The sequence below is a fragment of the Athene cunicularia genome, assembly GCF_003259725.1.
Source record: "Athene cunicularia isolate RWA chromosome 3 unlocalized genomic scaffold, athCun1 chr3_part1, whole genome shotgun sequence".
Taxonomy (NCBI): Eukaryota; Metazoa; Chordata; class Aves; order Strigiformes; family Strigidae; genus Athene; species Athene cunicularia.
Genome location: NW_020799097.1, coordinates 16,832,893 through 16,850,878, shown reverse-complemented (window position 1 = coordinate 16,850,878; position 17,986 = coordinate 16,832,893).

Below are 17,986 nucleotides of genomic sequence, written 5' to 3'. Positions count from 1 at the left end.
ACTGTGTGAAGAGGCACTGACCCATTCAAAGTACATCACACACATCAAGGTGAGTGCATGCAGAAAGTGCCAGTGCAATTGTATGGCAGTCAATGGTACTAAATCTGGGCTGCTGTAGTCCTGCCATCCACAGGACTTTCCAACTACATTCCCATCCTTTTCTTTTTGCTATCGCTGCTTCTAATATAAACACATGCTGAGACAGTCAGGGGGCTGACTCCACCAAGACAGTGATTATTCTCAACCAGAGCAGCTCCTGTATCCAGCTCACCAAAAAATTGTATCAACTTGTGCAACACAAGGGACAGGAACATGCTTCTGGAGTTGAGGGGGACAGCAGGACCATAGCAGCCCAGACACAATCAGCTCCAGGTACCATAGCACTGTAAAAAGAAAGAGGACTCAATTAAGACTTATCCATGAAGAATTCACTCTAGCCATGAAGATAAAGGGACTTCCCTTCCAAAACCCTCTTGTCCCATGAGAAAAGAGATGTCTCATAGTTATGAGATGATCTCCAAATATGGGGGGATTAGCGGTAGAAAATGTGCTCAATCCCCTGAAAGCCAGAGGAATAGCCCTAAAAAGGAAGATAGTCAGATCTCAGACTAACCTTAATAGGAATCCCCTTCTCTGCTGTCTCCTGCATGGTATTTGCAGGAGCACAGAGGAGCAGATGGCACAAAGCAGAGAGCGAGAAGCCCAAATGGAGCCACGGTCACCACCTGTGCCTGCCACAGCTTGTTCACTCACCCAGGATAAATGGGAGGGGCAAATTGTGCAGAATGCCCTGAAGGACTATCTTATGCAAAATCCCTGACTGCTGCTTGCTGTGCTGTGAAATTATGCATATGCTGGAGTGAAAGCAATAAACAATTGTTTTTCTAAATCTTGCTCCCAGTCTTTTTTGATGCTTGGCCTGCTTTCCATGATAGCCCCCCAGCCTATGCCAGACCAGGCATAAGGCTGGCACAGCCTATATCCCAGAGGCTGTTATTCCCAACACTGTCTTAATAGCCCCCAGAATTATTGTTGCAACTTTTCTGCTTGGCAAAAGAAAAGTGCAAACAGAATCCTAACCTGTTAAAGTGTAACGAATGTTGTTAAAATGTAACAAAAGGCTGAGCTACACAACCACAGTTGCAGTTCTGAAAGATGGGAGAGTATGGGCAACTGCAATGGTTTGTCCCAGACTAAGCATGTTGCACCATGTGTCCTGATGCATCCATCCATGTAGCGACCCTTACAATCTGCTGTTCCTTAATAGAAGCACTAGAAGGAATCTTGGTCTTCTGGTGAAATATATCAGCTGCCATACTTAGGGCACAGATGCCAAGGGCAGTGCGGTGGAGGAAGCTGCAGATATGCAGAACGTGGCAGCCAATGCAGTGTTCTCTTGGCCACTGGCATTAACTCTCCATCATCTGCTCTCTCACTTCAACAAAAGCATGGAAGACACGATCAAGTGGACAGAATCCGTAAGGAAACAATAAGCAGCTGGAAGTCTAGAAACATAAGGAAAGACTGGAATAATAAGGCCTATTTATTCTATAGAGAAAAGACAAAGGAAAGACTCATAATAGTCTTCAAAATTTTCTAACATGAGTAGAACACTGGAATAAACTGTTTGCAGTGATTACACTCATTCTAAGTCTTTAGGAGCTGCTCAGGCAAGGCCTCATGAGGAACATGGTGGTACAATCTTGGGATGAGTTGGTGGGCTGTGCCACCTCTGCCTAAATTTTTACGAATTTATAAATCATTGTATTTGCATCCTAGGGCAGATAAAGCAATAAAGAGATTCATTAGATAGAGAAGAGGATTACAGGGCTTTAGTTAAGGATATTGCTGTAATCAGAGTCTCTTCTTATTACACTGAAAGGATTCTCACTCAGAAATCAGAGGCCCAGACAACTCTGCAGGCCATACTACTGATGCTGTTCCTCTTCAGTCTTCAAGTTATTATTCAACTGCTCGTTTAATTACCTTTATTATGATTTGTTTTAATGAATTTTACTCAAATAAAAAATAATTACTCATATTTACCAAAACAATAAGTATCTTATAACTTGTATTTGTATTAGAGTATGTTCCCACCTATTTGGGCACTGTTCTGTGGATTTAATACTGCTAAACCACATTAAGTTCTTCATTCAGCTCTTCCTAAGTCCTTCAGTGTATTTTACTTACAAGTATGCTCTGGAGAAATGCTTCTGGAATAACTTCCTGTTTTTTAAGATAGCATTGGAATGGTTCCAGTAATTATTCTGTCAATCAAACCCATTTTACTGAACTACCTGCATGATCTGATTTAACTATGTAATGATAACAATGAAATAGAAGATCAGCATAAGAACTGCTTCAACAATCCCTGACTCTTCACTTAAGCCCTTCTATGGAAATGTTCTTTTTGCTAAGCTTCTCCTCTTTTTGCTGGTCCTTTAGCAAATATTTGGTCCTTTTACTGGTGCACTTCTGTACCTGAATCTCATCGCTTGCTTCTTTTCAACTGCCCGGGTGTGCTCACACAGTGCTACAAGGAGGAGGAAGCCTGGAAGCAGTCCGTGTTGCCTCCAAAAGGACAGGCTGAAATGTTTAGTGCTTTGCTACTGCTCATACTTCAGTGCTGAATGACAACATAGAGTACAAGCTATGATCATCTGATTCCAGATTTTGCGGTGGTAAAATGAATTCTGTGAGAACAGACATCCTGGCACACTGCAGGTTTCTTCTGGATCCTATTAGTATTTCCTATCCCCTGCTTCCAAGCACACATTTTTACCGTCTTCTGATCCAAAACGTTAGTCAGTTTTCTGGGTTCTAGGTGGGTCATTCCAGGGAGAACGGGGAGCTGACATTGGGGTAATTACTGTGTTTCTTCCCTTTATTTACAAACAGGTTCTCTTTCTCTACAAGAAAACTAAAACTACAGCTCCCATCTCCAAGTCTCTCATATCCAAAACCTGAATAAAAATCTCTTTTCCTTTCTCAGCTTTTGCTCAGGCCACAGTGTCATACTTCTGTGGGTGTGTCCTACTCCATATTTATTTATCCAAGTGTTGTTTCTACTTCCTTTTGTAAAGACAAGCAAAAAAGAACAAAGCAATACTCAACAAATTCCTTTGCTGATATATGCTTTCTTTTGGGTGGAGTCTGCTGGTGTTTCAGCTGCTTTTTTTCCATTAAAGTGTTTAGTAACTTCTTAGAGTTAATCTTAAATGAGGAATCCTATAATGTTCTGTCATAACAACATACTCATCCTTGCTGAATGTGCTGATAAATTCTGATTTTTTTAGTGTAGTATAGGACTTCAGGCCAAGTGGAGAAGAACATCGTAAGAAAACCCTTTCATTTTTCATGTGAATTTTGCAGAGGTTTCAAATACACTTAAATTAGCTTTGTAGACTGTATTTCCCTTGGTCTTTGTCTTCTCTTCTGTTTATTTATACTATTTTAGCCCCTCCAGCAACCCTCAATAAATAATCATTTCCTTTCTGTTAAAAACTACCATGGTGTAACGTTTATTCTAATGCATGTTTACTACTGTTTTAGCTGAAAATCACCACCACCACCAGCCTGAGGAAACTAATTCAAGAAGTTGTTAGTGTAGGCTAGTGATTAAGTATTTAACTCACAGAAACTAGGAAAATGAAAGCAAACAAGGCTACAGTTCAGCTATGTAGTATATACATAATCCCACATGAAGTGAAAATAAAAATAATTATTATTTATACTACACATTGCATACAGAATCAAAATACTCTTAATGTAATAACATTTTTGATAAGCATATGACAGAAGAAGCCAACAGGTGTATTTCCCATTGATACCGAGTCAGTAAGTCTGATTCAGTTCAAGGCTGATCTCCAGTTTGCAGACTCAATAGACTTCCACTCCTAGTGGAAGACAGTCTAGCAGTATATTTTTTCCAACAGAAAACTCAGAAAGAACAGATAAGATCTCAGGATTTTTGAGTTATTTTAAAAATTAATGTGCCCTGCCCATTCAAAAGGCAGAAGATTTCTTAGTATTCATTGAGCAGAATTGTTCTTTCCTTTTCTCAGATTGAAAGTAAAAATTCATTGAGAGATTTATACTAGAAGTGCATTCTAGTGGCATGCAATGTCTTGGCTAGCAGATGACAAGAGCAGCTGAAAAGATGAGCTTCCAGCCAGATACTCAGTCTTGCTATAGTCCACCTTTAATATGCTACTCATGCAGTTTTACTACTGCCTCCCCATAGTCATGCCACTAAGTACATTTTCTTCCTTTGAAACAATACACTTTTCTGTATGGACATATCTCATCTGAAAAGCTTTAAATCATCCTTGGGCCTCCTTAATAAGACAACCCCCAACACATATTCTTCCTTTAAATTTTTGTTGGCAAGTTCCTCATGAGACATACAGTAAATTCAATCAAATAAAAAAACGGTCATCCCACCGTATCTTGCCACTGAATCACTGCATACCTCCCATTTCTGGGCTTCAGATGTAAGCACTGTGTTTTGCCACTCCATTACATTTTAGCTATTTTCCTTTTATAAAGTGAGTCCAAAGAATCATCAAATCAAAGTTCTCCACTTGTTCTGATGATAGTTTTTATACCTTCTTGGCATAAATGAAAGTTTTTATAAAATGAAGTCAGCAAAAGACTGCTATATTAGGTCACTGAAGAGCCCGTGTAGTGCCTGTTGTACAGTGTCAACAAGAAAAAGTCAGCTACCAGTAAAAAACCATGACAACAGCAACAGTGATGATAATGATGCTTAGCTACCTCACCATTGTTTGGAGTTTTCCACAAAACCAGCACTTTTTATGCAAATACAAAGTCAGAACCTGCTAATAATAATTTATGAAAATGACATAGTGTTTTGCAACAAACAAGCATTATGTTAATGCACAAAGTCTAAACAATCTTTTGGACTAGATAATTATCCCCACTGTACTTCTGGAAAGGCAGAATTGTACAAAGGAGAACTGCACTAGCTCAGACACACGGTGAAATAGTGGCACAACTGAGACCTCAGTGCTTTATTACTGTAAAATAATAGTAATTTGTGATAACATGAGACAGAACCCTTCTTCTTCAAACTCCTATAACACTGCTTTCATTTTTGTTCCCAGATTTTTCCAGATAGTGACTGTAGTCTATAGCAGAGCTGAGCTAGCATCACACAGCACCATGGAAAAACAGAGGATTATAACAAATAATGCACATAGCCTGTCACAGGGAACTCAGAATGAGCATAGAGAGAGGTTAAGCACCAGGAAGAGGTCATTTTATGTAAATACAAGTGGAGAGCACTGAAGTTAGTCAGCTGATTATTTATCTCGTATTAAATTTTGCTTGAACATTTGGCTGTGCGATACAAAAATGTTAATGTGACTCTATGGATATTCTTGAAAGCATAATAAATTTGAAGAGCAGATAGATAATCTCATAGAAATAAATACTTTGGACCATGGTAAAATGGCACTCACGACAATACCACTTAGACATTAGAGATATTACAATAATTGGTTTCATGTAAAACAGATAGCTAAAGACATTGGATTAGTTCCCAGGAGTGTGCTAGAATACATCATTGAAGATGGGTTCTTTAATTGAATGCATATAGGAATAGATATAACAGCTTGAGCCATACACAGTATGTCACAAACCTTAACAGTTATGGCTACATTTCATTTTGCACACCAACCCATCCCCAGGAAATAGCTTGCTTCAAATTTAAAGGTACAGAATCCAATCTATTTGCTTAAGGGGAGTTTTACATTCTTTGAGGAAGGAAACGCATCATCCTGCTTTTTACTGAAAAGAACCTAGTACAGTCCTGGAGCAATATAAATAATAAATCTCTCTCTTACACATTTATAAAGAATCCATCAGTATGATACATATTTAACATACATGCACTTTAAATTTCATTATATATGTATGTGAAAATTAGCTCCACTTTCTGGTTTTCCATAAATTGTCCTGTATAACTAGTTTATAAATATGGGCTAAGTATTTTTATTTTCATTTTCCATTTTTTTGAAGTACCTTTATAGAATTTGAAAAAAAATGTTTGCAGCTATGTTTATCCTTTTCCTACTTGGGAAAAGTGGTATATCTCCATGTTTTTAAAAGGGGATGCCAATATCCAGACTGGGTTTTTTGATTAAGTGCAGGAAATTAAGAATTTTCACTGGTAGAGTGTACCTACCCTGTTCTGATTTTGCAGTTCTACATGTGGAAAAGTAAACACAGAGCTACTCAAGCCATAAAGACCACAGCCCACTCTGATCAAATAATCAGACATCCTGCATTAAAATAGTTCCTCCAAATTTATTTTTCTTTTCCAAAAAGATAGGTATCATAAAGCAAATCATCTCCACCTTCAGCCAAGAACAACTATGCACTGTAATGGCTCTCTTATGAGAGTTATCTTAAGACAATAGCTTTGGCAATAAAGTGTTGTGTTGTCTGTTAGTGTAAAGATAATGAAAATATGTGAATGGAAATCATGTGACTTCCTTGGAATGTTATATTACATCTCTTGATTGACTCTCATAAATTGCTTTTGAATTACTGCACTAATTCTTCTCCCTTGGTTAGAGATGAAACAATGTAGTATTTACTCAACAGATTTTCCAACACTTAAAAAATGCTTCAGAAAAAGTCTGAGCTGCTTTCAAAATGGCATATGGGCTTTGAAGCATTCATTATAAGTTTCTGCAGATTCTATTATTCTCTTACAGGACAAAATTAGATTTTAAAGCCATAAATGTCAAATTAGGTTTCTTGCAGTTTGCACCAGAGTTAGCCTTCTTTCAGAGGTGTTCAGAAACCACACACTCCATTCACAACTGTGGAAACTGTGGTGGCTCTGTTTTTCTGAAATGAATTTCAGACTGTGTTACATTATTTATAGATATTGTTAACCTAAACCTAAATGAATCACACAGAAATAATGATCAAATCTTGCTTCTTTAATTCATGAAGATAATCTAATTCAGATGAGTGACACTGGTCATATGGATAACAAGGCAAGAAAGATTTAGATTTGGATCTCTAAGTTTAATACAAATACTGTTCAGATATTTTTAATTTAGGCTAGGAAAAGCTAACAGTTAATTAATAAGCTGAGCTCAGAGAGCCTGAATCTCCTGGGCAGCCCCCCTGTTGGTCCCAGGAGGAGGTGGATTGCATCAGCTCTCAACCTGGTGAAGATACTTTCCATGACACGCCATTCATGCACATGGCAATTATGGGGCAAATTCTCATGCTCAGCTTACTCTGACCCATATTAACAGTCTAGTTCTGCAGAGCCAGATTTTCTTCATGTACCGCTACTTGGGATGCTAATGCAGAGGAATTAAGTGGCTGCCCTAGGCTCCTTAGATGCACCACAGTAAGCAACTGCACTGCCTACAAGCACTACTGCATTTGAATTCTTAATGGCAAGTCAGTTGTTAGTTGTTTTTTTTTCTATTATTATTATTATTTCCTTCATGTGATACTGTAAATGTTAATATTATCATAAATGAAGGATTAAAAAAATTACTATTTTTCATCAGATAAACTTACTAGCTACTACACCAAGCAACATGCTGCCATGTGATTTGTTTCTCTTAATTGATAACATGCTCATAGCTTTTTGTGCTAAGGCATGAAAAGATCATTACTTACAGCACAGAGTATTACACCTCCTTGTATTCTAAGTGTCAGTATTTTCCTGACGGACTAATTAAACCATTTTTTGAGGCAGCAATCTCTGTTTTGTTATTTTAAGGCACATCACGATTGTGTCCCTTTTTCTTCCTATCCAGACTTTAACAGTGGATTGTTTTCTCTTTCTCCTCTGGGTACTGATGATGCATTCTTTTAGTCTCTGAGAACTGTGTACTCATTACCACTTTTCACTACCTTTTAGTCATTAGATAGTGACACCAAAAGAAAGACTGGCAGGTATCTTAAGAGAGTTTGTGCAACTCTGCTCCAACACAAATAAAGCTGATGTAAAAGGACTGAACTTTGTGGCATCCACAAGTCTGTACATTTCTATTGAAGTTCGTCACTGTCTGCCACTAATCCTACAAGGCTTGGTAGGGATCAGCTGCTGATAACACCAATGAAAGAGAGTCTTTGTTATAACACTCTTGGGTTTTTGTACATATTGAAGACCTTGTAAGCCTCATTCAGATTGTCTGTTACTTAGCAAACATTAATAGTGTATATAATTTAGTGCTTCAGACAAATACTTATTTTCTCTTTGTTTTTTTTTCCGTTATTTCCATTAATCACAAATGTTTTTATTTACAGTAAATGCTTATGATTTAATTCTCTATCCACAATAAATGCCTCATAAATAAACATTTGATTTTTTTGGCCTTCTCTTTAGTGGCAAAATAATGATTGCATTGATAAAGTTCAAAGCTAGAATGTTTTGCCTGTAGTGGATTTATTATTACCATTATAAATGTTATCTTCAAAGAGTTAAAGTTAGTTAGTTATCCCAGTCCTCCCTGTTTAATGAAATTATTTTGTTTCCTTAAACTGTGTTTAATAAGTAATAAGGGAGACTGGAAAATTAATATACATCTTGCTGTATTGATTTAGTTTTAGTTCATTCTATTTTCTCTCTGAAGTCTATAAGCCTTCAGGTCCTATCTAATCTATTAATTTCTGGCATGTGCATCTTTCTACTGCCTAAGCGCCTCTGCTGTTCTTGAAAAAGCTTCAGAGATTATTTAAATCTTTATGCTTTGCTTTTTTAGCTGTTTACCTTTTCCCATATAATTTTATTATGTACTTCAAAACATTATAATTGTAGTCTACGAAACGCCATTATCACATCGAGTCTAACTTAACACTGAACAGCATTATCCAAGCACAGTCCCTGCATCCATTGTCCTGAAACTGCAGGAACACTGCCAGACCCTCCCATGAATTCTAAAAGTGCCTGGCAGCAATTCCATACTTAGGACTGCATTTTAAAATGGAGAGTGAGTGTCGGACTGTAATGACTTAGTAATAGGTTGGGCATAAACAGTTAAGATGTAAGCAAAGGTAAGACTGTAGTGCCATGTTAAGTATAATGAGAGCAGACTGCATAATTATTTAGATGACAGCACAGATAATACAATAGTTTGCTTAAAACCCACAAAATGCAAAATTCAAACCTACAGAGTGCAGGGTCACTGTGACTGAAGCAGCTAGATTTAACAAATTGAGGTGCTAGTCGTAGTATTAATTAACATATTTAGGATGAGCCCAACAGTCCAGAAGAGATCCATATTCAAAAACAGGCTCCTAAACATGATGCCAAGAGATGAAGAACCAATCCCTGTGCATCAGTCTCACCCCTTTATGGGTATCAGACATGAAGAGATGGGTAAGTATATCAGCAGTTAAACTGAACTACAGGAGAAAAGTGATTGTATTAACTAAAGTACCTTTTGTTTCATTTTTCTCAAAGGAAATAAAAAATGTCTTCTTAGATTAATTTTGGTTTTAAATTGGGATTAGAATGTTTCCCTTTCAGAAGCTAACACCAAGAAAGGGAGGTTAGACTTTTAGAACTGATGCAGAAGATATGCCTATTTTTAAAGTCCAATGCTTACAACATTTTTCTAGTAATTTCAAACTCATCTGTCCTAAGGGATTTTAAAACACAGGCTACATTTAGTAGAGCATACTGGTATACATTAGTCCTACCTCCCAAAGGGTGCTTCTGGAAGACTTCAGGAATTCAAAACCTATGCCAAGGACTTCTAACAACTTGCCAGTATAGCTGATTACACTCCAGGACATATGCTGTATTTTTGTACCTTTAACTTACCACTACAGATATGAAAAGCTGTCCTTCTCAATGGGGATGCACCATGCTCTGTTTTCCAGTGGGGCTGTTGTCTCTCTTGCCTGCTCGGTTGCATCAATTACTTAAACATTTTCTGAAAAAAAGGAGGACAATATCTTAAGTCTAGAAGGCAGAGAACTCACTTAAGCCATAGATTTGAATTGCTGACTTGTGTATCTCAAGACAAACTCCCTGATGTAAAAGAAAAATTTCCAAACTCTCTAGAGTTTGGGAACTGGCTATTAATGGAAAATTAAGACAGATATATTCACAATTCTAAATACACTGCCCATCAGACTGGAAGCACTTCCTATTTGATAACTCCAGAAAATAAGACCCACAATTGAATCAAAGTTTTGTAACTAAAATCCTGATACACAAAGCACAGTCTGAAGTAGAAGACAGAATGGCTGCACCGATACTAGCCTGTAAAATCATCCTTAGAAACAGCATCAAGGTCAAATCAACCAACTCTGATTTTCTCAGTGAGAAAATACCCCTACATCAAATGTCACTTACATCCATACTCATCTCAGCCCAAGGTTGCTAGCCACTCAAAACCTTCCTTCTATACTGCATGGTTTGCAGAAGCCTGTCTGTTGTGATGTGCTGCCTCAATTCCCTTTCCACAGGCAGGACCAACTGAGATAGTCAATAATCACACTCTTGAATAACCACTACTGCCTGTGGCCAGTATGCAAGAACACAAGAGCACACAAGTAAAAATGTGACATTAATTCAAGATTTAGTATTCTCTGCATTGCAAGGGGAATGCACTGCACAGCCTAGAGCTGATCTGCATTCTGAATCTTCTCCAATCTGCCACCCTCCAGCAAAGGGATGGACTGGCAATATACTGTAGAGACGAGATGAATTTTTCCTTTGTCCTCTCAAGAGCTGCCAAACGCTATGGACTGCTCAACTCTAAGTTTTAAGCAGATGTCACAAATACAGTTCATCAGGTGGTCCTGCATTAGTATGACTCATTCTGTAGGATGGACAAGAAAGGATACACTACTCCTTTATCTTCACTCTCTTTCTGTCCTCACCAATTCCTCTTCTTTTTTACCTCCTGACCTTTCTGAAAGACCACTTCCTTGCTATCACACCACTCAGTGCTACTGGATATTAACCCTCAAACTCTGGTACAAGTTTTGTGAGGTCCTTCAGATCACACAAGTCCATTTCCAAGAAGGAGCCTATCTGGAACTCCATGTGGGAGCCTGAGGCTTGGGCTACCATGCGACCCTTGGGAATTTGGCCAAGGCAGAGGAGGCAGTCTTGGTATTTACCTCAAGCTGATGTCTCACACTTCACGATCTCATGGTAACATGGTGTAATAAACCAGGTGTCACTGCCATTCTGATACTGTGATGCCTGGTAAAGCACCTCCTTGCTGAGACGTCTTAGAAGTGTGGAGAGTAGGCCATCTTGGCAACAGTGCAGACAGCACTAATCCATAAGGACAATCCTAATTTTTGTACACTCCCAGCCTTCATTCTCAGTTCCTCTTTCTCTAGCAGTTAACTCTTGGATTGAAGTTTGTAGGCCATTAAGACACGTCATACTAACTTATTCCACATTTCAGTATGCCAAATACTAGAAGATAACATTCAGAAAAAACAAATATGGATGGAAATTTATTAAAAGTATGTGTAACCTCAAAAGACAGCAAAAAAAAATTTGTGCCAATTAGATTCAGAAGTGACAATTGGGGCTTTCCATTGAAAAGGTCAACAGTGAATTTGACTGGGCGTAACCATCAGATTTCTGTGTTATGTTGCTTTCCTAAGACAACTTGCCTAGATAAAGCAGTACTTCCTCTCTGACTACAAAAAGAAGAGCTCTGCTCTGAGACAGGGTTCTTCTTGCACTGGACTCATACCATGCAAAAGTTTTCAAATACAACTGTCCTAGTATTTTTTACAAATTTGTGAAAAATCTGTAAGATTTCCTCCCTAATATTCTGGGCATATTTTAGCAATCCCCCCCACAATAATAGTTTTTGAGTATAAACTTTTCTCTCTGTCATTGTCCATACCATGGAGCAGGCTCAATATGAGTCAGCAGTGTGCCCTGGCAACCAAGAGGGCAAACTGCAGCGTGGAGTGCATCAAACACAGCACAACCAGCTGGTCACAAGAGGTGATTTTCCCACTGCATTCAGTATTGGTGCGGCCTCACCCGGAGTACTGTGTGCTATTCTGGCCCCACAATTTAAGAAGGATCCTTAAGTGTGAAAGTCCTTAAGTATGTCCAGAGAAGGGCAACAAAACTGGTGAAAGGGCTGGAAGGAATGTCCTATGAGGAGCAGCTAAAGACCTTGGGTTTGTCTAGTTTGGAGAGAAGGATGCTGAGGGACAACCTCATTGCTCTCTACAGCTTCCTGAGGAGGGGAAGTGGAGAGGGAGGTGCTGGGCTCTTCTCCCTGGTATCCAGTGACAGGACATATGGGAATGGTTCAAAGCTCCATCAGGGGAAGTTGTGTCTGGGACTTCCATGTCAGCAAGGGGAGGTTTACACTGGACATTAGGAAGCATTTCTTTACTAAGAGGGTGGTCAAACACTGGAACAGGCTTCCCAGAGAGGTGGTCAAGGCCCCAAGCCTGTCTGTGTTTAAGAGACATTTGGAGAATGCCCTTAACAACATGCTTTAACTTTTGGTCAGCCCTGAATCCATCAGGCAGATTGACTAGATGATAATTCCAAAATGAAATTTCCAGCTGGAATTTCTATTCTATTCTATTCTATTCTATTCTATTCTATTCTATTCTATTCTATTCTATCTATTCTATTCTATTCTATTCTATTCTATTCTATTCTATTCTATTCTATTCTATTCTATTCTATTCTATTCTATTCTATTCTTCATGGGTTTGTGCTATACAAACTATCTCTTCTTAGTATAACTTGAGGGAATGACCTCCACAGAATCCTTCCTGCCTTTTGAGACATGGGTTGGCCCAAGTCGTACAGATTCTGTAGGCTCTTTCCCTACTACTCGGAGCTTCTATAAGCACTTTGCCCAGGAGGATGCCACACTCTGTAGGTATGAAATGCCAAACTAGACAAGTACAAGTGTCAGGAGCCCCTGCAGAGCAAGACTCTTGAATTCTGCAATTCAAGAGTAGAACCATGACCTCTGAAGGGAGTTCCTTTCTGCACTGCCTAGGGCCTGCCATGTCCCCCATCACCAAGCAGTTGTCCTGCAGAGTAAACTAATATTTTCTACCATTTTCCATGGATTTCCATGGCATCCAAGGCAACTAGTTCATCACTGCCAGATATTCCCATTCAAGGCAGGTGATCTGGCCTAAATTGGAATAGGTGAGGACCTCACTATACATGGATAGGAGACTTCAGGCTAGAAGACTTATTTTTGTTTCTAAATGTATTCTCCACTTTAAAGGTCATTATATTTTATTTAACAGACATTAATGAAGTACATGATCACATATGTTTCATTCTTGATTGGAAGCCTGGCTTTGAGAGACGAATTAGAGTTATGCTCTTTTCATAGAAACACAGAATCATAGAATACCAGGTTGGAAGGGACATTAAGGATCATCTGGTCCTGCAAAAGCTCAGTCTAGACAAGATGTCCCAGCACTCTGTCCAGCTGAATCTTGAAAGTGTCCAGTGTTGGGGAATCCACCATTTCCCTGGGGAGATTATTCCAAGGGTTGATTATTCTCATTGGGAAACATTTTCCTCTTGTGTCCAGTCAGAATCTCCCCAGGAGTAACTTGTACCCATTAACCCTTGTCTTTTCTACGTGACTCCTTGTAAAAAGGGAGTCTCCATCATCTTTCTAGCCACCCTTTAAATACTGCAACATGGTGATAAGGCCTCCCCTAAGTCTTTTTTTCTCAAGGCCAAATTTCTCAGCCTTTCCTCACATGGCAGGCCTCCCAGTGCTTTGACCAACTTTGTGGCCCTCTCTGGACCCTCTCCAGCATTTTCTGTATAGTGGGGACCAAAAGTGAACAAGTATTCCAGGTGGGCCCTGACAAGAGCTGAGTAGGGCAATGACTTCTTTATCTCTGCTGGTGATGCCCTTGTTGATACAACCCAGCGTCCTGTTGGCTTGCTTTGCTGCTGCAGCACACTGTTCACTCATATTGAGCTTGTTGTTCACCAGGACACCCAGGTCTCTTTCCACAGAGCTGCTCCCCAGCTGGGTAGATCCCAGCCTGTGCTGCGCTCCTGGATTATATTTTCCCAGATGCAAGACCTTACACTTGTCCTTGGTGAACTTCGTAAGGTTCTTGTTAGCCCACTCTTCCAGCCTATCCAGGTCTTCCTGCAGGATGGCTCTCCCTATCGAAGTGCCCACTTCCCCACTCAGTTTGGTATTGTCAGCAAACTTCATCAGGGTACACTTGATCCCATCATTCAGATCACTTGTGAAGATATTAAACAGCGTTGGGCCCAATATCAATCCCATTTGTGACAGGTTACCAGTTTGAAAAGCAGCTATTTACCACCACCCTCTGGGTGCAGACTCTCAGCCAGCTTCCCACCCATCACACACCACTTGCCTAGATCATAACACTTCAGTTTCTCTAGGAGAAGGCTGTGCGGAACCGTATAGAAAGCCTTGGAGAAATCCAGGTAGACAGTGCCTACTGCTCACCCCACCCCAACCAAGCATGTTACTTTGTTGTAGAAGGTGATCAGGTTTGTCAAGCACTATTTGCCCTTGGTGAATCCATGCTGGCTTTTCCCAATCACATCCTTCATTTGCCTTGTGATAGCTCCCAGGAGGATTCATTCCATAACCTTCCCAGGGGCTGAAGTAAGACTGATAGGCCTATAATTTCCTGGATCCACCTTTATGTCATTCTCTCTTTTGTTAAATTCTACATTTTTCTGAGCCATACTTCATTGCAATGGGGAAACTCTGACTTTCTATGTTAGTTTTCCATGTCAAAGACAGGTGAACTTCATTCCTAGTTCCCTTTTTTGACAGTCTTTCTTTCCCTACCCGGTCCAGGCCCTAGCCAGATAAAGCTGCATTTGATTTCTTAATGTTTCATAGTATTCTAAGTTACTGCCTTTCTGAAGAGAGATCACTTTCTAGTTTCCAAATTCCAGTGGGGCAACAGAGTACTGTTGTTTTCTGAACTGACTTTCAGGAGTCTCTCCTTGACAGCAAATTTATGAGAGAAATAAAGGCGATTCAATTTGACAACAAAACAGTTGGGTTTTTTTAAATCTTTCTAAAAATTCTTCAATCTGAGAACATTACTCTTGTCTCTTCACTTTGTGCCCATGGGAATTAATGTCTCTTATTTGCTAAACTCAATTCAGTTGTCATCCATGTAAGTCCTGTCACCTGAAACTTTGCTGATTCTGGGACCAAACTGTAATTCAGTAATTTCTCAGAAAAGAAATACCCTTATCCCAGATTATACATCAGGGAGCTGATGCAACAAAGCACAATGTACTGAATATGGTCTGATGAGTGCAAAAGTGGCCCACAGACCGTTGATCTTGATTATTTTTGTTTGGTGATCTGGAGCTGCAGGATCAGAGTAATATCAAAAGGGTATGTCTACAGAAAGCCAGGTCTACCTCCATTGCATCATCTTCTTTGGGCACTGCTGAGCTGCCAGCAGTAAGGATATGGTTCAGGGTGACATGAGGCTCAAGAAGTGACCCTTCATGATGTCGTTTTCTTGTGAATATTGTGATCGCTGGTGTTTACAATTGCCTAGGTACCAGAAAGACTGAGTTTCCCTCTCCTCCCCTTGTTTACAAGACCAGTGGTGGTTAGGGATAATGAGAAATGGTGAGGTAGCAGGACATCCAGGGGAAATGCAATCCGTACAGCATGAACATTACAAGAATCTTTCTGGGACTGTAGCAAGATAACTCTTCAGGAGTTGGTATCCCTGAGGGTTTCCCATCTGATGCACATTCTAGAGGTGGCCCAGGGGCCTGCAGCTTGATCCACACAACTCAATCCTGAGAGCCATGAGAGGGGCAGCACTTGACTGCATCCTGAAAGAGAAGTGCAGACATATCCCGTCTAACCCACTGAAGCGAACAGTGGATTCCAAAATCATGAAACATTCTTATACAACATACGGGAGTACACACATTCATCCAGGGCATACTCTACAGATACTGTGACCATAAGATATTATTATCAAATCCAAGTTTAAAAATATGGTGCAGTTCTGCCAAACCTCAGTAAACAAAGTTCCTACTACACTGAAAGGTGTACAGACTCAGTCCCGTCCAGTTTCACCCTTTAAGTAGTGCATTCCCCCACTACTGGTTAAAATAATATTTTTGGAGACCTTTGATGGAAACAGCACAAAATACCAACACTCTTCTCCATGTTTTCTTTCTTGCCTTTGTCCACATGCTACCACTTCAGTTGCAGGTGGTGTTGTTACTATTAATACAAAATAGATCTTTGTAAATTCTGCACAGAAGTCTGAGAGAAATGCAATGGAACATGATTATATAGTAAGAGTGGGAAAAGCATACAGTCACGTGTGCTTGAAACTGAGGTTCCCAAATAGACACTTCCAAACACAAAAGGACCAGAAAAAATATACTTTCCTGAACTAACTTTTGAAATTTGCAGAATTTGCACTTATTTGTAGAAATAAATATCTAGAAATATACCTATTAGAGCAAGTATCTTTTCAAATAGGAATTTCTTTCAACAGATTAATTCCATGAGTTCATTCTTAAACAGCAGGCACACCTCCTCTTCTAAAGCTGCTATATGCTGTAATTGGTATCATTAAAACATGAGTTAGGCCTCCAAAATCATAGGAGAGACATAACAATAAGCAAATATCTGCTCTTTTGGGGGTTTGTGCCTTTAGAAATCATGAGAAGCCTTTCTCCAAAACTCTGAGAATTAATTTTCAAAACTGGAATCTGTTTTGAAAGTGTTTATCTGAACACTGAACACCAGAGATTGACACTGTCTTGTCACTATCTGCTGTCACTATCTGCTGTGACTTTTATGTACAACGTACATTTCCAAGTTTAACATCTACCTTTCTGAAAATTGTCATCCAGTTATTAGCAGCTGCCAGACTACATTTATTTGCATGCTTATTTTTTAAGTTCAAAGATAAGCAATGAGGCTAATGAGATTTGCTATGAACTACCTTCTTGTTTTGTTCCCTCAAATTACCTTTAATAGAATTAACAAATACGCCTCAGAATCCTTGTAAATACTGAGCACGTACAAAGAAGACCAAGAAAAAAAATATTTCCTCAAACAACCTGAAGATATCAAAGAAAGAAAGTCTGTGGAAACACTGATATCAAAGAAGGATAGACAGAGCAAATATTATGAAACAATCTGTGACTGAGATGGTCAATGAAGGGCAATAATGACATGACTGCTGTGGAAAAAGAAAAATTCCTTACACGCTTTGAGTCCTATCCCAGGCAGCTGCTTGAGGGATCATCAGATATGCTAACCAGCTCATCATGTTCTCTCCCTGCTATTCTCATAACTCCTTTGGCATGTCATTTCATTAAACAGACACTAACTTTTGTCTCTGATCCATGGGGTTAACTTCCAACTCTGAACTCTTAAATTTCAAGGACACAAGGTCTTGTGCACTTTCTCTCACACTGATCCTCATTCTTGTAATAATTCCCCCTTAAACATCCCAATCTATCTCATAATCCTTGAAAACCTTACTTAAAATGTCTTAAGAAACATTTGGGCAACTGTGTGTGACGATCACAGACTGTCATACAGACCAGACATGGTCCAGTATTTCCTTATATTCACTCAATTGCCTTCCCATTATCTGATTTTGATGCTTAGATCTCCAGAGGCTGCTTTACTGTTCTGTGTTTGCAAAGCACCTTGTCCTTGGTTGGGGTTTGTTCTTACTGGCAGTGATGCAAATAAATATTTTGACATACAGATAAGATTTCTAAAGGCTCAAAAACCAAAAGAGGGAACTTAGTTATTTTTAAAATCTATCTTACTATTTTGAAGGTCTGACATGTTTTTAACAATATTGACTGATGAAACCATTAATGCTGGTTTAAAGCCAGTGTAGGAAGAAATGCTTGTACAAATCAAGTATTCTGATTTTCATATCTTCTGCAAGGGAAAGAGACCTAAATCCTGATATTTCACACCACTTC